The 21,621-nt window shown below is 40.6% G+C and overlaps 1 protein-coding gene across 2 annotated transcripts in view; it reads right to left on the bottom strand.

Annotated features, from left to right (window-relative positions):
* The window catches only part of ZNF385B (zinc finger protein 385B), a 732,466-nt gene extending 723,872 nt beyond the window's left edge, over positions 1 to 8,594 (bottom strand). For both annotated transcript variants that reach the window (XM_044304851.1, XM_044304850.1), the window contains exons 1-3: positions 8,475 to 8,594; positions 8,182 to 8,253; positions 7,662 to 7,821 (exon numbers count right to left, since the gene is read on the bottom strand). The gene's annotated coding sequence lies outside the window, so the exon portion shown is untranslated. The remainder of the gene's footprint in view (positions 1 to 7,661; positions 7,822 to 8,181; positions 8,254 to 8,474) is intronic.
* Positions 8,595 to 21,621: the final 13,027 nt, after the last annotated feature.

The following is a 21,621-nucleotide window of genomic DNA, read 5'->3' on the forward strand; positions in this document are numbered from 1 at the left end:
TCAACGATTCCCAATTACTTGCAAAGTCATTCCTTGCCATGAAAATTAGCTTAATCGCAAAAAAACATTTCAATTGCACTTGAGCTCTGCCACAAAATGACCTGCCAACCTCATTTCAGTGATCTTCTGGTTAGCTCAGGAGAAAGTGTTTTGACAAAGACAAGGTAGCTGATGTCAGACTGGTTGCTTTAAAAGGGGGCGGTGCTTGTACTCATTGTCTTCTTCTGTTTACCATGGTTACCTCCAAGGAAACAACTCCATTAAACACGTGCACATGCTTTGCATTAAAAGGACTTCACATGCAAGAACATTGCATAACGGAAACGGGGCGGATCCGTTTTGCCGCCCATAGACCTCTATTATGACAAAATGAATAACGGAATGCCTCTAAAGGCATTCCGTTATGCATTCCGTCATAGAATTGCGTTATGGTCCGTGGTACCGGAATCTATAACGCAAGTCACCTTCAACCAACAAAGTGTGAATGAGTTTTAAAATATGAAATTCGCTCATCTCTGCTTATAACACTTGCTAAGCAGATCCAATACAAGCTAAAATGTGGCTGGTCTAATGAAATGCTTCCTTGGATATGCTAAACACTTCTATGTGGAATGTATATGACTGAGTAGGGAAAGGTGTGATTCTAATTTAAGAAGCAAAAAGATAACAATTATTAGTCTTGATCGCAAATATTCTAATCGCAAATTTTTATCGCGAATATTGGCACTTCGAGAATTCACAATATCTATAATATAGTGCTATATCTTCGTAATCGCGGATATTCTAGATTTTTTTTCATACCCATGATCCCTCACTGCTTCTTGCTTGTGGGACAATGAGAAGGCTGCAAAATCTTTGACTTTAGGGGTAGTGTTGATCGAAAATTTTCCAAATTCACGAATTCGAGAATATATGGCGAATATTCGCCCACATATTTGCAAAATATTGCGGATTCGAATATTGCCCCTGCCGCTCATCACTGACAATTATCACAGGAAAGATGAATTTCAATCTCTATAATAAGCTCAGCAAGAGAATTATTATTCTTAAAATATCTAGGTTTCTGCTTGATCTACTGTACATCTAAAGTGATTGACCAAACCACATACAGTAAACAAACCACAGAACGTTGCTGCCCACAATGTGACTTTGAAATGATGAGACTATTCAACCTGTGCTTTATCCACTAATGGCCAACATTTACTGTACTTCTCTATATATAAGACATTCTATTTTCAGGCACAAATTAACATACACGTCTCTTCTTGTCAAGACAAATCTATCACCTTGTGATGGAGCTACTGGTTATAATACACAACCTCCAACCACAAAAAAAAAGGCTTGACACAGATATAACAATATCAAGGCCTGAATCAGAGTTGACTAATGTCACCCCCAATATCTTAGTCCCTTTTTCTTAGAATGCTTAGTAAAATAATAATAATAATTTAACTCACCTTAATCCACTTGATTGCGCAGCCGGCATCTCTTCTGTCTCCTTCTTTGCTGTGCACAGGAATAGGACCTTTGATGACGTCACAGTGCTCATCACATGGTCCAATCACATGGTGAGGGACCATGTGATTGGATCATGTGATGTGACGTCACCACAGGTCCTTAGCGGGCAGCTCAACATTACAGAAGACGACAGAGATCCGCAACTACGCGTTCCAGTGGACTCGGTGAGTTTTTTTATTTTTTTTATTTTAACCCCTCCATCACTATTTTACTTTGCATTCTGTATTCAGAATGCTATTATTTTCCCTTATAACCATGTTATAAGGGAAAATAATACAGATCGGGTTCCCAGCCCGATCGTCACCTAGCAACCATGCGTGAAAATCGCACCGCATCCGCACTTGCTTGTGGATGCTTGCGATTTTCACGCGGCCCCATTCACTTCTATGGGGCCTGCGTAAACGCAATATATAGAGCTTGCTGCGATTTTCACGCAACGCACAAGTGATGCGAGAAAATCACAGCTCATGTGCACAGTCCCATAGAAATGAATGGGTCCGGATTCAGTGCGGGCGCAATGCGTTCAACTCACGAGTTGCACCCGCGCAGAATACTCGCCCGTGTGAAATGGGCCTTAGTCTGGTAACTAAGTAACAGTAAATCACAAATGGCTACCAGCACTCCATTGTACCACTTTTACCACTAGGCCTCATTCCCTTAGCAAAGTCAGTTGCACAGAGCATTTATATTAGCACACAGAGCCCCTATAGTTCCATACATCCAAGCTGTAGGGATGTCATATAATACCATATGGTGCTTCCATATGGTATTTCTAGTGGAAAATAGCTCTCTAATATGACATGTGTTAGGGAAAAATCCCTCCTTGTGCCTACATTTGCAGCATATCATATGTCCAGTATGAGCATGGTGTGTGTAATACATGTCCAGTGTGTGAATGAGCGTGTATCATGTGTTCAGTGTGTGATATGTGCGTCATGTTTCTAGTTTGTTAGTAGCTGGTGTGGCATGTGTCCATTGACTATAGTTTGGTGTACTGCTTTTGACATTGAAGAGTGTTGGCTCTGGAACTGCACAGCTCCGTTCATATTGTAGTGAATAGATCTTGTAACTGCAGCATTGTTTCCATTCACTTCAATGGGAGCAACGCTACAATTACCTAAATGGGCATACCTGTGGCATTAGCTCATCATTGGGGGTTCAAGGTGTTGCAATCAATATCAGATTGGCGAGAGTCCAACATCTGCACCTGAAATATGCCTAATTTCTGTGTTTTTCTGATTAAATATGACCCCCATAGTCTTTGCAGACATTTGAAGTTTTAACTGCTTTCCTTTGTGCATTTTTTAAAGGTCATCTCCAGATGTTAGCTGTAAGTTTGTGGGAACTGTGACATGTAGTGCACACATGCTTTTTTTTTTTTTGGAGGAGGGAGTTTTTGGATCCGAAGCTTTCTTTTTTATAATCCCATCGTGGTCTGACCTTTTTCCCTCATTTGGTATTTTTGGGCTGCATACATCATTGGTTATGTATGGCATGTTTTTATGGCATTTTTACAATGTGTTCTATTTATAAAGGCTTTTTTTTTAAAGAGATCCACTGCGGAAGTGGGGCTTATTTGCATTATTGGATACCTGCACTATACTTTGGTTTTCAGAGTAAGGCTACATGCACACGAACATTGTTTGTTTCCGTGTCCGTTCCATATTTATTTTATTTTTTGCGGATAGGATGCAGACCCATTCATTTCAATGGGTCCGCATCCGTATGTCCGTTCCGTAGCCCCGCCAAAAAAATATTACATGTCCTATTCTTGTCCGTTTTAGGCATTGTTACAATGGATCCGCCAAAAAAACGGATGGCATACAGATGTCATCCGTTTTTTTTCTTTTTTGCAGATCCACAATTTGCGGACCGCAAAACACATACAGTCGTGTGCATGTAGCCTTAATAAGTTGCGGCCAGAGGTGTCTGGCAGTGGCTTACTCCTCTCTCCCATTAAAAGCATATTCATTTAAAGGGGTTCTGCAGTTATTTTGAACTGATGACCTGTCCTCTGTATAGACCATCAGCATCTGATCAGCAGGGGTCCGACACCTGGGACCCCCACGGAGCAGCTGTTTGAGAAGGCAGTAGCGTCGCGGCCTTCTTGCTGTGTACCACAGGCCCAGTGACGTCACGACAAGTATCACTGGCCTGGGGGGGCTAAGCTCCATTCAAGTGAACAGAGCTTAGCCCCGCCCAGGTCAGTGATACTAGTCGTGATGTCACTGGGCCAGCGGTAAACAGCGAGAAGGCCGCGGCACTACTGCCAGCGCCTCTACCTTCTCTAACAGCTGATCGGTGGGGGTCCTGGGGGTCGTACCCCCGCTGATCAGATGCTGATGATCTATACAGAGGATAGACCATCAGTTTAAAAAAAACTGCAGAACCCCTTTAAGGTCAAACCAAGCATGCATGTGTATGCAGTGAGGTCGGCAGAACCACCTGTCAGCAAAATAAGTGTTCGATCAACAGCTATCTTTAGTTTTTAATATGGGGCAATGTGTTACCAATGTGCTGTCATTTGTCCAAAAAAACTTTGGGGGTCGTATATGAAACAGAAATATGCCTAAATTAGGTGTATTTCTGGCGCAGATTGTAGCGCAAAGGTCCTTTGGCCGCAATCTGTGACTTCTCCCTGCTCACGCTAGGTCTAAAACAGTGGGCATAGCGTGGGCGGGCACAGGCCGGAATGCCCGTCTCATTCATCATTTTTTACGCCTGTTTTAGGCATAGAAAATGTTCTAAATGTAAGACAGCTTGGAAGCTGTCTTACATTTAGAAGCGGAGATGGATGCGCCAAAGTTATGTATAGGCAGGCACCTCTTCATAACTTTGGCGGATCCACCGCCAGGTTAGGGCTTTATTAAGACCAGTGTCCTAATAAATGTACCCCTTCATTTTTACTTTATTTGATCATGCTTTGAATTGGTGGCATTTTGCAATCACATGTTCAGGGACCTGTATGTATCGTGGGCATATTAAATTATCGCTTTATTAGGTGTGATGCCATGTACAGAGACATGTTTATATTTATTGTTTCCTGAGGAAATTTGTTTTCTTTTTAGATATTTTTAATTGTTGGGTCCATGTCATCTGCTCTAATAAAGTATCCATAATGGTGCATATGGTGAGGTGTGCCAGGGGCGTAGCTAAAGGCTCATGGGCCCTGGTGCAAGGCTTCAGCTTGGGCCCTTCTTCTGCCACTGAGTGGCAATTTTAAAAATGACAATTTTTTATTGGATTTGCTACATCTGTATGTAAGCTTTTTATGTTAAAATATAATTTCTACACATATATGGCTATTATGTGCCTATTTTTATGTATGTTATATCCTCTTTGAAGCCTCTTTCTGCAAATCTTTATTTTTAGCCCTTCCAACCAGTCCACCACAATCTGATATTCCCTTTCTACAACCCGTTGTCATTTCCCTCCCACTGCCCTTGACTCAGATCCACTTGCTCTTGGTTCTGCTGTGGACGGTTAAAAGGAATACCTTGCCTCGTTCACACTTCTCCCTTGCGCAGAAACTCCTAATCATCACCTAAAGAGAACAAAACTTCAAACAGCCCGGCGTTACGGCGCAGATATCGCTCTGGTATTTGCCAAGGTTCAAACCCGACCTCCCTGAAGCACACGGCAAATGTCTCACTTTGAATCTAGATCACACACACAGCTTCGGAAATCTAATTTCAGACTTAGTTGCTAAATGTGTAACATCAGTCTCAATATTTAAAAGGTTGCACAGCACAGCAGGTTTCATCAAAGTGTGATTAACACACTGCATTCCAGGAGAGGATTGCATGGCCTTCTTCTTGAATATACTTAGATACGGGCCCATTAAATTTAAATGATTCTGCATACACCTTGGTCAGGGGATCTGTCACACATAAACCTAATTACCTGAGACACTCCTAGAACTCCTTCATCTAATAAATATGAGCCTTGACATGAACATAGATCTGTTTCTCAACATCTTGCTAACAGAGTCAAGACCTTGCCAGAAAAAGATAGATAGATAGATAGATAGATAGAAAGATAGATAGATGATAGATAGGTAGATAGATAGATAGATAGATAGATAGATAGATAGATGATAGATAGAGTGAGAGATAATAGAAGATAGATAGATAGATAGATAGATAGATAGATAGATGATAGATAGATAGATAGATAGATAGATAGATAATAGATAGATAGATAGATAGATAGATAATAGATAGATAGATAGATGATAGATAGATAGATAGATAGATAATAGATAGATAGATAGATAGATAGATAAGAGATAGATAGATAGATAAGAGATAGATATATAGATAGATAATAGAAGATAAATAGATAGATAATAGAAGATAGATAGATAGATAGATAGATGTAAAAAAGGCCAAGGCAGCACTCAAATATCCGTGAAAAAAAGGGTATTTTAATCACCCATGGGGTAACAGCTTTTTTCTACATAGATAGATAGATAATAGATAGATAGATAGATAGATAGTTAATAGATAAATAGATAATAGATAGATAGATAGATAGATAGATAGATAGATAATAGATAGATAGATAATGGATGGAGAGATAGATAGATAGATAGATAGATAGATAGATAGATAGATACCGTAGATAGATACTAAAAACAAAGAAAAAAACAGCAACACTGTCACTGTAAGCATTGCAAGCCATCCTGCCGGGTCAATAAACAGAAGGTCCACTAGATACTCAAAAAATGCCCCCCCAAAAAAGCGCGTTCGCCGCCCTTTTCACCATATTTTGGAGTGCTGCCTCATTATAGATATTCGGTATATATACACAAATGGGCGGCTACACTTCTCATTTTCTTTGCCATTTACTTTAATCAACTTCATTGTCAAATTCTCCGACTTCCCTAATCCAGAGTGTAAAAAAAATGGGGCATTCCCATGAATTATTAGTGTATCACAGAGCAGTAGAACATTTAGCAGACGTTCCTCGGCTAGCAGTCATCTGGAGGCATTTGCCAGTGATTTGTGAAGAGGATCCATCCTTACCCCCACTTGTTTAGGTCAAGTGATTCTACCTTAAAGATGCATTCGGATGATCCTTCTTGAAATGACGAGGGTCTGATATACTATATAGATATACGGCGTAGCCACGTTTGTCAGTGTAAGTTGGCAATCAGGACTGTGCTTGTTAGATGTAGTGCAGAATCTTACTGTATGTAGCTGGGCTGACTTAGCCAGACATAACAGCATGGTGTTTGTCAGATGTAGCAGTGCTGGGCTGCGTCATACACTGTAGTTGCGCTGAGCGCTCAGTAGGATTGGAGGTAAATCTGTTGCAGTATCTAAAAGGTAACAAATCCAACTAGCCGCTATGTATGGTACGTGTAAACATATAGTAAATAAACAATTGATTTAGTTTGTACATTTACCCTCTGATTGTAAAGTGCTGCAGAATATGTTGTGCACTATATAAAAATAAATAAATTTAATATATATACAGTACATATAGTGCCAACATATTCTGTAGTACTTTACATAAAATTATTCACAAAAATTAACTCCTTTCGCCCTAGGACTAAAATCAAATTCCCGTCAAGCACTTTTTTACTACTTAACGCAGTTACATTTTCACTTCTAGTTAACTTTTGCCTAAACCATTGCTAGCTTCTCACACCTCAGCATCAAATAAAACATGGACGAGTGTGAACAACGTCCAAAATGCATGCACCACAGAGCAAAAGACAAAGCCATAATCCCATCCTCTGTCCGCAAGCGTCGAGGGCGATACATTGCAGCTTTAACCTATTTCCAAGCGGAATCTGGGTTGTGGCCAGTGCACAGGGCATTCACAGGGATGGACTCTTATTATAACTGACAGATCCCATCGAGTACTTTTCTCCCCAGTTTGTGTCACACAGCATGTGACTCACAATTAAAGCCGCCGGATTGATTTCTCCCCCATCTGCCAGGGATGCCTGCTATGTTATACACAGGGAGGGCAACAGGACAAAAGCAAAGAAGTTACATTGCCTGTTGGAAGTGGGTGACGGAACGTAACACAGAGTGGAAGAAAACATCCTCCTCCGTGGTGCTGTACACCACAGCAATGCAAAACCAACCTGTCCGTCCAGGGGAAGGCTGAAGGGTGACAAGATGTCTTACCTTGGCTGGGAGGGCAGGCTGGAGAGGCTCACTGGTCGTCCTGGTGTCAGCTGCTGCAGCAATAGTTTTGTTTGTTGATGTTCTTCACCCAGATCTTGTTCCTTACTCAGCCTTCTCTCTTTCCTCGTCGTCCGCCAGGCAGCCCAGCATGGGTTAAATCCTGAGCCCCACCCACAGAATATTAACATTTAATATTTCAATGTAGGTATAAAGTACAGTGAGATACTAGTAAAATCATGTCCAAGGTATAGAGCATCAACGCTTGCTATTAAAAATAAAAACAAAAAATTAAAACATTAAAAAATAAAAATTTAAATAAAATTGAATGCAAAACATCCACCGTGATAATCCAGAGTGTCTCTCGTGAGCCAACTTTTACTAAACCCATTGAAGGGACAGCCCCATCCAGGCAGTGAGTGATGCTGTCTGCTCATCACCTGGGCTCAGTACGCATGCGGACCACGTGAGACTCCCCCCAGTGCAAGGCTGCGAGAGAGGGAAAGTTTAAATATATACTCACGTAGTTGTCCTTCCTGGCAGCACAGCATGGGTTAACTCCTGAGTCCCACCCACAAGACAGGTTCTGTAGTCACTGCAAGCAAACACATGGTTACTACTCGCCCATCACTGACATCCCCTCCCATCACCCCCCACCTCTTGCTTTAGTCTTATTTTTGGTGTTGTTCCATATACATGGATTGTGGAGAGAGGTATCAAGTCAGGACAGAAGAGGAATTGCAAGCAGCAGACATGTCTATAGGTGAAAGCATGCTCTTACAGAGTCTCCCCTGAACATCCCGGGAAGAGTTTTACCTATGTAAAGCGGCAGGATTGACAGAACGAGGGCTTTATGTTCCTGATTGCCGACTCCCCTGCTTGCCAGCATTGTAATGTGCCTGGGAGGTGAGCAGGCTGGATGCTCATGCACACTCACTCCTGCTTGCTGTGTTTTTTCTGAAGCTAGTGACCCCTAGTGGCCATTAGGAGCATGCAGCCTCTACTATACTGTGCTCCTGCTCTTATTCACATTTTACAGGCGTTAGATACAAATAGAAACAATAATTCTGGGAGAGCCGAGATATAGGTATTGTTAGGGTCCATTCACACATCCGTTTTTTCTTTCCTGATCTTTTCCGTTTTTTGCGGAACAGATCAGGACCAGATCAGGACCCATTCATTTTCAATGGGTCCTGGAAAAAATCAGACAGCACAATGTGTGCTGTCCGTTTCCGTTGTTCCGTTCCGCATGTCCGTTTAAATATAAAACATGTCCTATTATGTTCCTGAAAAATCGGATCCTGGTACAATGCAAAGTCAATGGTTCCGAAAAAAACGGAAGACATTCGGATGTCATTCCGTATGTCTTCCGTTTTTGGCGGAATCCGTTCCTGGAAACACATAGCAAATATTATTATTTATTTATTTTTTTATTTTTTTTTTCAAAGAAATCCAAACAACTTTATTTGATTATTGAAATGTATACATGTTTCCGTTTTTTGCGGATCCGCAAAAAATGGATGACATACGGAAACATTTTCAGGAACAACGGATCCGCAAAAAACGGACCGAAATTCGGATTATAGAAAAATACTGACGTGTGACTGAGGCTACAGGGAGACTTTGTGTAGTGTGACTTTCCAATATTAACTGTTGAGCAGATAGCTACATAGATAGAGAGATAGATAGATAGATAGATAGATATTGAGATAGACAGATAATAGATAGATAGATATACACACACATACATATGAGATAGATAGATAGATATGAGTTAAATAGATAAATAGGTAGATAGATTAGATATGAGATAGATAGGAGATTGATAGATAGATGAAAAATTCCACAGCACATCCAAAAAATAAATAATGTGTTTTTTACACCAAGTGCGACGTTTCGGTCCTCTCAATGGAACCTTTTTCAAGCAATGACAAAGGTTCCATTGAGAGGATCGAAACGTCGCAGTTGGTGAAATAAGCACATTATTTATTTTTTGGAAGTGCCGTGGAGTTTTTCATTTTTATATTGATTTGGATGTTGGATCGCTTCCGTGGCCGCTGGCACTCAGTTTTCCACCTTCTCTGCAGTGCTGCCCAGCATATAGATTTTTGTCTAGATAGATAGATAGATATGTTTAAAAAAAAAGTTGGCAAAAAAAATAGATAGCTACTGTATATAGCAGATAGATATGAGATAGATAAATAGATAGACGATAGATAGATACATGATAGATATTGGATGGATAGATAGATAGATAGATATGAGTTAGATAGATAGAACAAACACCATGGATGACCATGATCAAATGACATAATTGTTGCCTAAAAGAATACTTTTAAAAATGTAATGTCTTGTTAACTATGGGTAAACCTGTAAAAAAGTGTTCAATTTCTTTGCAGCTCCACCACAACCGAGGACCCCCCCCCCCCCCCCCCCCCTCTATTCACTCTGAATTCCCTCATATGGTATAGAAAAATGTTTTTCTAAACTGGACAACCCCCTTTAAAGAGGTTATACCATGTTTGATGTAAAAAAATGAAAATCAGACATCATATAGTACATGACAATACCTTTATTACAAAGCTAGAACCAGCCCTGCATGGCACATGGGTCTAGAGATCTCCACATTCACTGCTCCAATTGCTCTGCCTGGCAGCCCAGGGGTGTGTCCTTTCTGCTGCATCTCTCTTCCTATCACAGCTCAGGGGCGTGTCCTTTATGCTGCAGCTCTCTTCCTATCACAGCTCAGGGGCGTGTCCTTTCTGCTGCAGCTCTCTTCCTATCACAGCTCAGGGGTGTGTCCTTTCTGCCGCAGCTCTCTTCCCATCACAGCTCAGGGGCGTGTCCTTTCTGCTGCAGCTCTCTTCCTATCACAGCTCAGGGGTACGTCCTTTCTGCTACAGCTCTCTTCCTATCACAGCTCAGGGGTGTGTCCTTTCTGCTGCAGCTCTCTTCCTATCACAGCTCAACATACGTGTCCTTTCTGCTGCAGCTCTCTCCCTGTAACTGCCACTGCTTCTAACAGAACATATGGCTGGTGGCGGTTGAAGATTTAAAATGATCAGTTTCGACCAGCTCAATGAGACGGACAAAAAATAAGGAAAAGAACAAACAGCAGGTGGCGCTATACAGATGCATTTTATTGAATAGCTCACTGGCTATAGTAAATTTTTAATTACATGCAAATACAAAAGTATTTCAGATCCATGTGCTGGTTTGAAAAATGTATAATATGCTTTGTGACGCGCCCCCTTTAAGTAATTCATAACACAAGTGTTATATCTAGGTCAGATTCTAAATAAGGAAAAGCAGCAAGAACATTTATAGCATCGGGAACTAAAACAATGATGGCAACCACGTTAGTCTCAAGGTCACAGATGGATAGGGATTGCGGCTAGAGCCTGGCTTTGAGCCGGCAGTAGTCTTACAGACCCACTGTGTAACTCCACCTTGCTGACGTCATGAAGTTGGCATCTTAAGGTCTGTACATACATCCCAATAATGATACCAATTTAACATCCCAGAAGCGATTGCACAAACTATAGGCCCATGTACAGTAAATGACCTAAAACTGATCTCCCATCACAGCCTGTAAATGTTAATCATTAAATTATTACAACTTTATATTTGCATATCCGTGAACTTTTATTGTTATTTTTTTATGTATAAAGGGGCCATTATTTGTTTTATCTCAGTCTGATAAACAAATGGGAAGATAACTATGGCTTAGATACTGCGTGCTAGAAATATCCTCAAAGAACAGTATGTGCATTGTGGTTAAACCTGGCATCAGAGGGTAAAAGTAGAAATCTACTGCAAATCCACTAGAGGTGCAAAAACGTAAGAGAGCTAACCTGAAATAAGGGTCAATCTGGTTCCGGTTCAACCACTGATGGAAAGCCCTTTACCCTTCCAAAAAAAAAAAATGTTATAAAAAGTAGATAGACATGATTTACACGTGTGACGGGTGGTGAAGCCAGGTGTATGGTGATACGCGGGAGAACTGTATACTCACATGGTAGTGCAGGAGTAAACACAGTTTTGGGTAACAGGGTAAACCACCTATTTGGGCAGATTTGGTACCACATTATTTACCCCCTCTAAGTAAGGATTTACATCTATTCTTCATGCTTGAATATGTTTGGTACTATACACATCATAGTGAGGAATCCGAACTAAAATTGTGCCTGTACATTTAACAAACTGCTGACATGTCTTAGTGCCATATCAAAGGTTTTGACTTTCTACAGCAGTGAGCAGACAGCGCTGTGTGTGAGCGCTTCTTTAGAAGAAAGATATTTACTTTGCAACCTCTTTAACCAGCCCCATCACACAAAAATACAAGAAAGCCAGTATATTTAAAGGGACACTGACAGGCCCAAAAAGCATATTTAGGTATTTATATGACAGTACAGGTCATATAAAGTGTATTAGAATCATCTAAGTATCCCCCCTGTCCACATTATACATACAGTAAAAAGAAGTTTTATAACCTGCTTTCATTGTGTTCAATCTGCCCAAGGGGCGGTGTTTCATCTCAACTTGCGCCCAGCCAGCCTCGCCACAACTGCCGTTTGAAGCGCCGCCCAGCTAATCAATATTCACTTCGCTGGGCGGCTACTCTGAAGCGCTGCTGTGCCCGGCGCATGCGCATTAAGCAGAGGCTACATTGGCCTCTGGGAATCAGACTGTGCGCAGGCGCGATGCGATCCCGGCCAGTGAGGGTGCCGGGCGCATGCGCTGAAGATGGCCGGGGACACTAGTAGCCGCCCAGCGAAGTGAATGTTGATTAGCTCGGCGGCGCTTCAAACGGCAGTTGTGGCGAGGCTGGCTGGGCGCAAGTTGAGATGAAACACCGCCCCTTGGGCAGATTGAACACGATGAAAGCAGGTTATAAAACTTCTTTTTACTGTATTTATAAGGTGGACAGGGGGGATACTTAGATGATTCTAATACACTTTATATGACCTGTACTGTCATATATATACCTAAATATGCTTTTTGGGCCTGTCAATGTCCCTTTAATATAAGTTTTTCCTGTAGTTAGTGTATGCATTTTCTGTTAGAACATGTTCATTTGACTGTTACAAATTAAAAATCTCATGTGCGGTACATTATGAGAAATCCACACATGCAAAAATGGATAGAAATTTGTTTCCGATCTTTGCATATTGGGTTTCGATGATGAGGAAACACCTCAAATGGGGTTAGGACAAGCCATGACTGAGAATAATGCATAGCAATAGTCAATATGTCTGTATAATATAGAATCAGTGCAGGTCATATTGTGGAAATGTGCTGTAATTGTGAGGACAGCATCTTCAATAATGGGTTTATTTTATCGACAGGGACATAACATCCCCTAGGGCATCAATATACTAAAAGCTGGATCCACTCGATGTGTACAATCTGTATGTAGACTAATGATTAGAGGATTGCACATTTAGAAACAAATTATCATCAATTTCACAATGTATGTTTGGAGTGTACAACCAGGGTAATTAAATGTACAAAGAATCCAAATATAACATTTTATATGTATGGATATAATAACAAGATAAAAAGACAGGAGTGGAGTGTCTTTAGACTGTTAGTGACATTTATCCATTATTAACTATATAGGGAAACAGAGATCATTGGAAATTATCTTCCAATCACATTTAGGATGTTGCCCATAAATACATACATATATACAATACATGTGCAAATGTTTTAGGCAGGTGTGGAAAAAGTGCTGCAATGTAAGAATGCTTTAAAAAAAAAAAAAGTTGTAATAGTTTATTTTTATCACTTATCAAAATGCAAAGTGAATGAGCAAATGAGAAATTTAAATCAAATCAGTATTTCGTGTGACTACTCTTTGCCTTCACAACAACAACAGTTCTTCTAGGTTCACTTGCACAGAGTTTTTGAAGGAACTTGACAGATAGGCTGTTCAAAACAACTTGGAGAACTAGACACAGAACTTCTGTGGATGTAGGCTTGCTCAGATCCTTCTGTTTCTTTATGTAATCCCAGACAGACTCGACGATGTTGATATCAGGGCTTTGTGGGGGCAATACCATCACTTCCAGGACTTCTTCACGCTGAAGATACAAGATGGCTGGACCACTTTTGAAAACTACTAGTGTTTCAATTGTATCTTAGTCTGTAATCTTGTGATGTAAATTTTGCATTCCCATAATGCATATGCATTTTCACAATACCTTGCAAAGTCCTTCTGTGCTGAATGATGTTGTTGCAGTCAGCTGCTTTTTTCAGACCATGTCTCATGAAGTGAAATGATTCCTTTAAGAAAAATCCTAATAAATAGACGCTTAGGATCATCTATTAAATTAAGAGTAGATACAAAGATGTCTCTCTGATCCAGTGGATAGTTTGACATTTCCATTGGTCATATCAATCAGATTTCTGGCACCAATAACGGCTCTTGGTCATATTGACCAAATGATATGTGTATGGCAAGGTATTTAGCGCTTCCTTCACCTTTAATTTGTTGTACTATAGTTGGTTAGTGGTACCTGATACCTGGCATTCCTGAAGACATGCATACTGCAGACTTTTAGGTGTGACTAGAAGGGGCCAGAAGACTAGAAAACACCTTGCTATATAATAAAGAGCTCAGCTCCGTTAAAGATATCATCAGGTTAAGATGTGTCTCGCTACCATCACCTCTCTTTATATCATATGGGCGTCGGCTGGGTGCCATGTTGTGGACTGGTCGATGGGAGCTCGCTCATTGGTTCACAGGCTTTGGTGATTTACTTATTTTATTCTGTATGATATCTTTTGTATACATATATTTTACCAATGTCTAGTAAACTTTTATGCACTTAAGTTATGTTAACTCTATTTTTTTCCTGAATCTCAGAAATCAGGATAATACCAATATGAGCATCTACTAGCACCTATAAAATCTATAGCAAAGTGAATAGATGATAAACCGAAGTGTATTGATCCTCTAATTTCACCAATGTAAATTGACTGAGGCAGAAGAGGAAGAGCTACAGATACCTTGCTGAATAGAAGAAAGAGAAAAACATAGATACTTTGACTCCCTGAAGCATGAATGTCATTACATAGGTAACAGCAATTTCAATCAAGTGTTCAATGCCCATTTCAGTCTTCAAGAAATCAAAGAGAACACATATACATTGCAAGCAGGTTGAAAGGAATAGTTAAGGGAAGGTTGACTTTGAAGCTCTCAGAGTCATCTTTTTATTCTTTTTTTTTTTTAGAACGGCATATTTCAAAATTGATGAAGGAATTTAATAGCAATGGTATATTTGTCAGTAGGCAATCATATCACACAATAAAACTATTGTGAGAGCATGCTATACGAGAGGTAGCTTCTGAGGGTGTGGAGCAAAAGGGGTATTGATAATCCAGGCTGTGTATATAGAGAGAGATTTTTGCTAACGTTTTTTCATTGTTACTTTGTGAATGAAACAGGGGTCTACACAGATATGATAGGGCCCTTCAGGATCCTCCTGAAGAAGCAAAACGCGAAACGCGCGTAGAGGGACGCGCCAGGTAGCGACAGCTCATTCATTTATTGTGGGACATCGGGTAAGAGAGATCCAGACCTGCTCTGTATGTATGTGACATTGTATGTGTATGCTAGCGCACACTTCATACATTGAGCTGGTAATATGATATGTTTGTTATCAGCACCCGCTATTCTCGCATCATACATCTAGGTTCTAGGTTTTAGTTATGGTAGATATGTTTAACTCCTGATGTATATGATGCTGAGTTTTAGTAAGCCCACAGTTTATGCTACATGTGATTTTATGGGATCTTTTTGAGCTGCCGTTGCAGGCACTTTATATATTGTTTCCACATGTTTGTACATGTGTATGTATGTTTTTTATAACATAGTAACATAGTACATAAGGCCGAAAAAAGACATCTGTCCATCCAGTTCGGCCTGTCATCCTGCAAGTTGATCCAGAGGAAGGCAAAAAACCCCTGTGAGGTAGAAGCCAATTTTCCTCACTGTAGGGGAATAAAAATTCCTTCCCGACTCCAATCAGGCAATCAGAATAACTCCCTGGATCAACGATCTCTCTCTAGTAGCTATAGCCTGTAATATTATTACACTCCAGAAATACATCCAGGCCCCTCTTGAATTCCTTTATTGTACTCACCATCACCACCTCCTCAGGCAGATAAATTTTGATGTCTAATAAATTTTGATATTTTGGGTATATTGTAGTACCAGCTCTCGTTGTTGAATTATATTTAGGGGGTACACCCACGTATGCACTTATGGTGTCGATCCAGTTGATGGATACTATATAACTGTGTCATAAATGGAATACATTTTATTGTAATTTTGCCACACAAATTTTATATCACCTTCATCCTATATATCATAAAGTTTTATAGAATGCACTTTTTATTATGCTTTGTAGATTAGCATGATTCAAATCAGACTGTACTTTTACTCCATAGACACAATACAGACTGCAGAAAAAAAATGAAAAATGAAAAACCACAGAAAAGCATTACAAGAGGCGTCAGCAGAGCATGTTATAGAGCAGAAGGAACTGAGCAAATTGAAATATTGCTTAATGGGAAAAGATTCAATAAAACTTGCAATTTAATGCATTTAAATCTGTGCTCTTTCTGAGCTCAGTTGTACACGGGGGCCATCTTATTAGTGACTGACAGCTCTCTGCTCTTTCTGAGCTCAAGGTGGCACATTCAACTATATTAAGTGATTGATAGCCTTCTCTGTGTATGTGTGTATACAGCGATAGCTGTCAGTCACTGATAAAACCTCCCCCATGAACAATTAAATCCAGAAAAAGCAAATATTTATAAGTATAAATGACATGTTTTACTGACCACTTTCACACAAAACTATATATAAATCTGCTAACCTTCTTCTGCTAAATTTCCATTACCATTTCATAGTGCATTTTCTCTTTAAAGAGTTTCTTAGGGACATAAATATTGATAGCATGTCCTCTGGGGCAGAAGTTTCTGTCCAGCACTTAGCATACAAGTAGATTCAATCTTGATTTCATATCAAAGAGTATAAAATTTACAATCCAGAAGCAAGTTGTGATAAAAATTCAGAAACCACTTACTTGTTTCAAGTGCAGCATACCTATAAAAAAAGACCACCCTGCGATACCTAATGCATACCAGTAGAAGAAAGAGTACACAGAGTAACACCCACCACCTCCATATGTTCTGGGCCCCTCACAATCAGCATATCATTAAGGACAAAAGGAGAGATTTATTAAAACTGGTGTAAAGGAAAACTGACTCCTTTGGAAAATAATGGATGGAATCCGATTGGCTGCTATAGACAACTAAGCCAGGTTTCCTTTACACCAGTTTTGAAAAATCTCCCCCATAGTGCTTTATAATCACCACATATCCTTCATTGTTTACCTAGGTACAGAAGTTCCTGCTGAACAAACTCATAACAGAAAATCTCCAGCCCTCTGAAAACTTCACTTCTTTATTGGAAAATTCTTAAAAAGATTCAAAATCATACCTACGCGTTTCAGACACAGTATGACTTGTCCTTAATCATGGTACTAGAGATGGCGAATCGAATACCATGAAGTTGAATTCGATCTGAATTTCAGGATAAATTCGATTTGCTTAGAAATCGAATTTCCTCTTGCTTTGTGTCAGCAAATCGATTTATCCTGAAATAGTATAAAAAATAAAAAAAATTCTAACTTACCGCTTCCATTTGCTGGCCACGGGCCGCCAACCTCCATCTTGCTTGAAGATCTCACTGAAATCCCGTTCGGCTCGAGATTACATCATCACGCAGTCCGGCGTGATGATGTCATACGTCACCAGGCCAGTCGTCATGATGACGTAATCTCACGCCGCACAGGATTTCGGCCGAGATCTTCTGTGTATCTTACAGACATTCATGTGGCTATGCCTGGTATTTCCACTCATACTGTTCAAATTGTACCAATGGAAACAAAGAGGGAGACATCAGTGTTACATTCCCGGGGAACCCCTGGAATGGGTATTTCCACATTTGGAGACCATTCTACAGTTTATGCCTCAATATAGCCTACATAAAACAGTTAGAGAGGTATTACCAGGGGCGGACTGAGAATTTAAAGTGGCCCTGGAAAAAATACTAAAAGTGGCCCCGTTTTGTAGTTGGGTCCAAATTGAAGGAAGGCAGGGCCAACATAAGTAGGTGGGCTCTGCAATACTATATTGTGGCCTATTATACCACCCCAGCAGAGCCAGATACCACAGTCCATTAAAAAATACGGAGGCCAACAGCACTGAATGCATCCCCAAAAACTTCCACTGAGGAGGGCTCAGACGACCCCCTGGGCATCGGCCCACTGGAATATTTCCCTGTAAGGTCTATGGCCATTCCACCCCTGGGTATTCCTGTCTCCACCATTCATGGCTGTGGTTGAAATGCCTGTTATATGTGACAGTCGGAGGTGGCCAAAGTTATGGACACAACCAAGTGGGAGTGGTTTGTGCTACACTTATTTAACTCCCATAGAAGTTAATGAGAGCTAAGGAAACAGCCATAGCACAGCCAGCACTGCTCGTCCTGCAATCACCTCTGGCCTCGGCATATGATGCATGAATTCCATTATCGATTTAACGAAATTCATTGTATTACTTATGTACCTTGTGCTGATCTTAAATTACAGTTTGCATTATAATCCAGAGCTGCCTTCATAAAACTGCTGGACTCAGACATGAAATCTCTCAGCATTCTTTACTGGCTCAATAACAATTCAGAAATTGCACAATGGATGTTTAAAGGGTTTGTCTCATCACAAACAATGGGGGCATATCGCGGGACCCAGGTCTATATCGAGAATGAAGCCCCAAAAGTGTTGGGGGGCACTCTGCGTATGCGCAGCCGCCCTCCATTCATTTTCTATAAGGGCGCCGAAAATAGCCGAGCGCTGGCTCAGCTATTTCCGTTGGGCCCATAGAAGTGAATGGCAGCGGTGGCCGGTCATGCGCGGTCCACTCCCATTCACTTCTATGGGAAGCGCGCTTGGTGGTGGCCAGACCGGAGTCCTCCAGCCACCACCTTGCAGGGCTCCGTTCCCGAAATAGGTGCGGGTGACACCGGTGGAACCCACATTTATAAGACAATGGGGACATATCCTAGTGATATGCCCCCAATGTCTGTGATAAGACAACCCCTTTAAGTTACTACTACTACGATCATTCATCCCCATATAGATTCATTGTTGGTCGGCAGTTCATCCCTGTTTGCACAGAGCAAGGAGCTGTTGTCAAATCATAATTTTATTTGCAGCAGAAATTAGGGATCGTTCAACAAACAAGTGTTTTGCTCATTTGTTGGGTAAACAGCGGCACATTTAAATGAGGCAATTATCAGGAATCAGAGTTCGCATAAATATTCACTCCCCATAATTGTCCCAATAATCTGCCTATCTAAATGGACCATAAGAATATATCATGAAAACTGACCTATGTAGAATCAAATCAATGTCATTGTTAATGTATGTGATAAGTCAGAGGTGCTGATTCATTGTTTCTACATACAGAGCTACCAGTCCAGATTTAACTGGCATCATTGCATTCCATTTTCAGACCTGTGTGTTGTCTGATGTCTGCAGGCGCTGGCTCTGTACAGCTTTTATTGAAACTGAAAGTGGCATGTTTGGATGAATGTCTGCTTGTGGTTGTACAAGAATATGACACAAATTAACCTGGCACCAATTTGTGCAGAAAAGATAAGGAGGCAAATATCTTATTTAAAATAGCATTTAAAGTATGAAATTTTGGAATATAAATCCTAAACAAAATAAAATAAACTCATGGATGGGGGGATTTTTCATTGTAGGTGTATTTGAGGTTAGTTCTTAGGTTGGAGTTGCTATGCTCACTTCTTCCAAATATATAAAAAAAAATGCACAAAAATTGGCACAAGTACAATGTGGTTGTGCTTGTTCCAGTAAAAGTATGCCTGGAGGATGCCTGGCATGGAGTGGTGACTTTTTTAAAAGTTGAGTTCATAAATGTATCACAAAAGTGATCCACTCCAAATTTTCCCTCCGAACCTGTAGGTGGCGCTGGAAGCTGTAGTGCTCAAAAAGCTGCAAAATGTTTAAGCAAGTGACCTCAAAAAGTCACAAAGCCAGAATTCTGGAGAGCATGGCTTGATAAATCCCCAACCCCCCCCCCCCCCCCCCCCCCAATATTGTATAGCCAATATCTGATAGATAAGTGAATGTGGGGAAGTTACTGTTGAATAAAGGGATCAGGTTCTGAGGAGTAATGCAGAAGGGGTCAAAATTGAGAAGAGTGCAGTTAGGGAATGTGATCATAAAAGGATGTGTTTTTACAGCGTGCTCAAAACTGTGGATGTTGGGAATGAACTTGATTGTCCGGATTAGCTAAGAGAACTGGTGCAGCCATAGGGACATTTTAAAGGACATCAAAGGTTTGGATCATTGTTAATCTTAGATGGTTAGCAGAACACAGAGCACAGGTATAGTGGTAGACAGCGATGAGAAAGCAGACATAGAGGGGTGCAGCACAGTGGAGAGCTTTATGAGTGAGAGAAATAAGTTTATGGTTTTCTAAAATGAATTGACAACCAGTGCAGTGACACAGGGTGGTGACATTGGTTTGGCGTTGGGACAGAACTATGAGCTTGACTACTGTGTTCAGAATACATCTGAAAGAGGAGAGCAAAGGGAGAACTGATTACTAAAGAGTTATCATAATGAAGACAAGCATTAAGTAGATCAACATTGACAGATTTGGCTGTTCCCACATCTCAGATAATCTTAATCTCAGAAACATCATGTGAACATGAAAGAGATTAGTACTTGATTCCATAGGCATTATTAGAATATGCCATCAATTGCTTATCAATGATAGTCAGACTGGTGGGACCCTCACCGATTATTAGAATGAAAGAGCCATGACACTGTGTTCTGTCTTTATACAAGTTCACACAGTGTGCAGTCTGACATTCAGAATAAACCATTCCTGTCTTCCAAATAAGAGGACTGTTCTTTGTAATCTAGCTTGTTTATTGGTAGAGAAAAGAGGTTCTGCGTTGGCGCGAAATCACTAGTGGAAGCGGTCTTATAAATGTATTCTTCTTTTAATCAGAAACAACGCGTTTCGGGGATCAAAGACTCCCCTTCATCAGGTTTCACAAACATATGTTATGTTTGTGAAACCTGATGAAGGGGAGTCTTTGATCCCCGAAACGCGTTGTTTCTGATTAAAAGAAGAATACATTTATAAGACCGCTTCCACTAGTGATTTCGCGCCAACGCAGAACCTCTTTTCTCTACCACAAATTTATTTTGGGGGACTGGACATCCCATCCAAGAGACGACCAAATCTGCGGCTGCAGTCCTGGTCTAAAGGTCTTATTTTCATTACGCTTACAGTAGAGTTGTGCCTGCCGGAGCACAACTCCATAAGGTGAGTTTGGATATTTCTCACTTTGATATCCTTATCCGGTTGAAAATATTACACTATTGTGCGCTCTCTCTCTCTCTTTTTCTGTTTCCCTGTTCTTGAGGGGAAATTAGATTTGTCCGTGACCTACATAGCTTGTTTATTGGTCACCAAGTTGTACTCTCTGCGCGATGCAGGTGAGTGAGAGATTATACAAGTGTGGTAAAACTACAAGAATACAAAGAGTATGCATAAGTATTAAGCATAGCATGTACTGTGACATTACATTAACACTGAAGCACATGGTAAAATGGCTGCCTATACATAGGATTGCATGGCTAGCTAAAAGTAATAACAACTCCCTGAGTAACAATTACAACTAGCTGAACAGTTCTGCAACACACAATATCCCTGAAATTAAGGTATCTCTCTCACCAGATATGCGTTTACAAGGATAGTAGAGTTTGAGAAGGAGACGTACATAGATCAGCTCTGATGATGTGTCCTTGAAACTGGAGACTTCTCTTACCCAGGATGCTTTGCC

This window comes from Bufo gargarizans, chromosome 8, assembly GCF_014858855.1.
Source record: "Bufo gargarizans isolate SCDJY-AF-19 chromosome 8, ASM1485885v1, whole genome shotgun sequence".
Classification (NCBI taxonomy): Eukaryota; Metazoa; Chordata; class Amphibia; order Anura; family Bufonidae; genus Bufo; species Bufo gargarizans.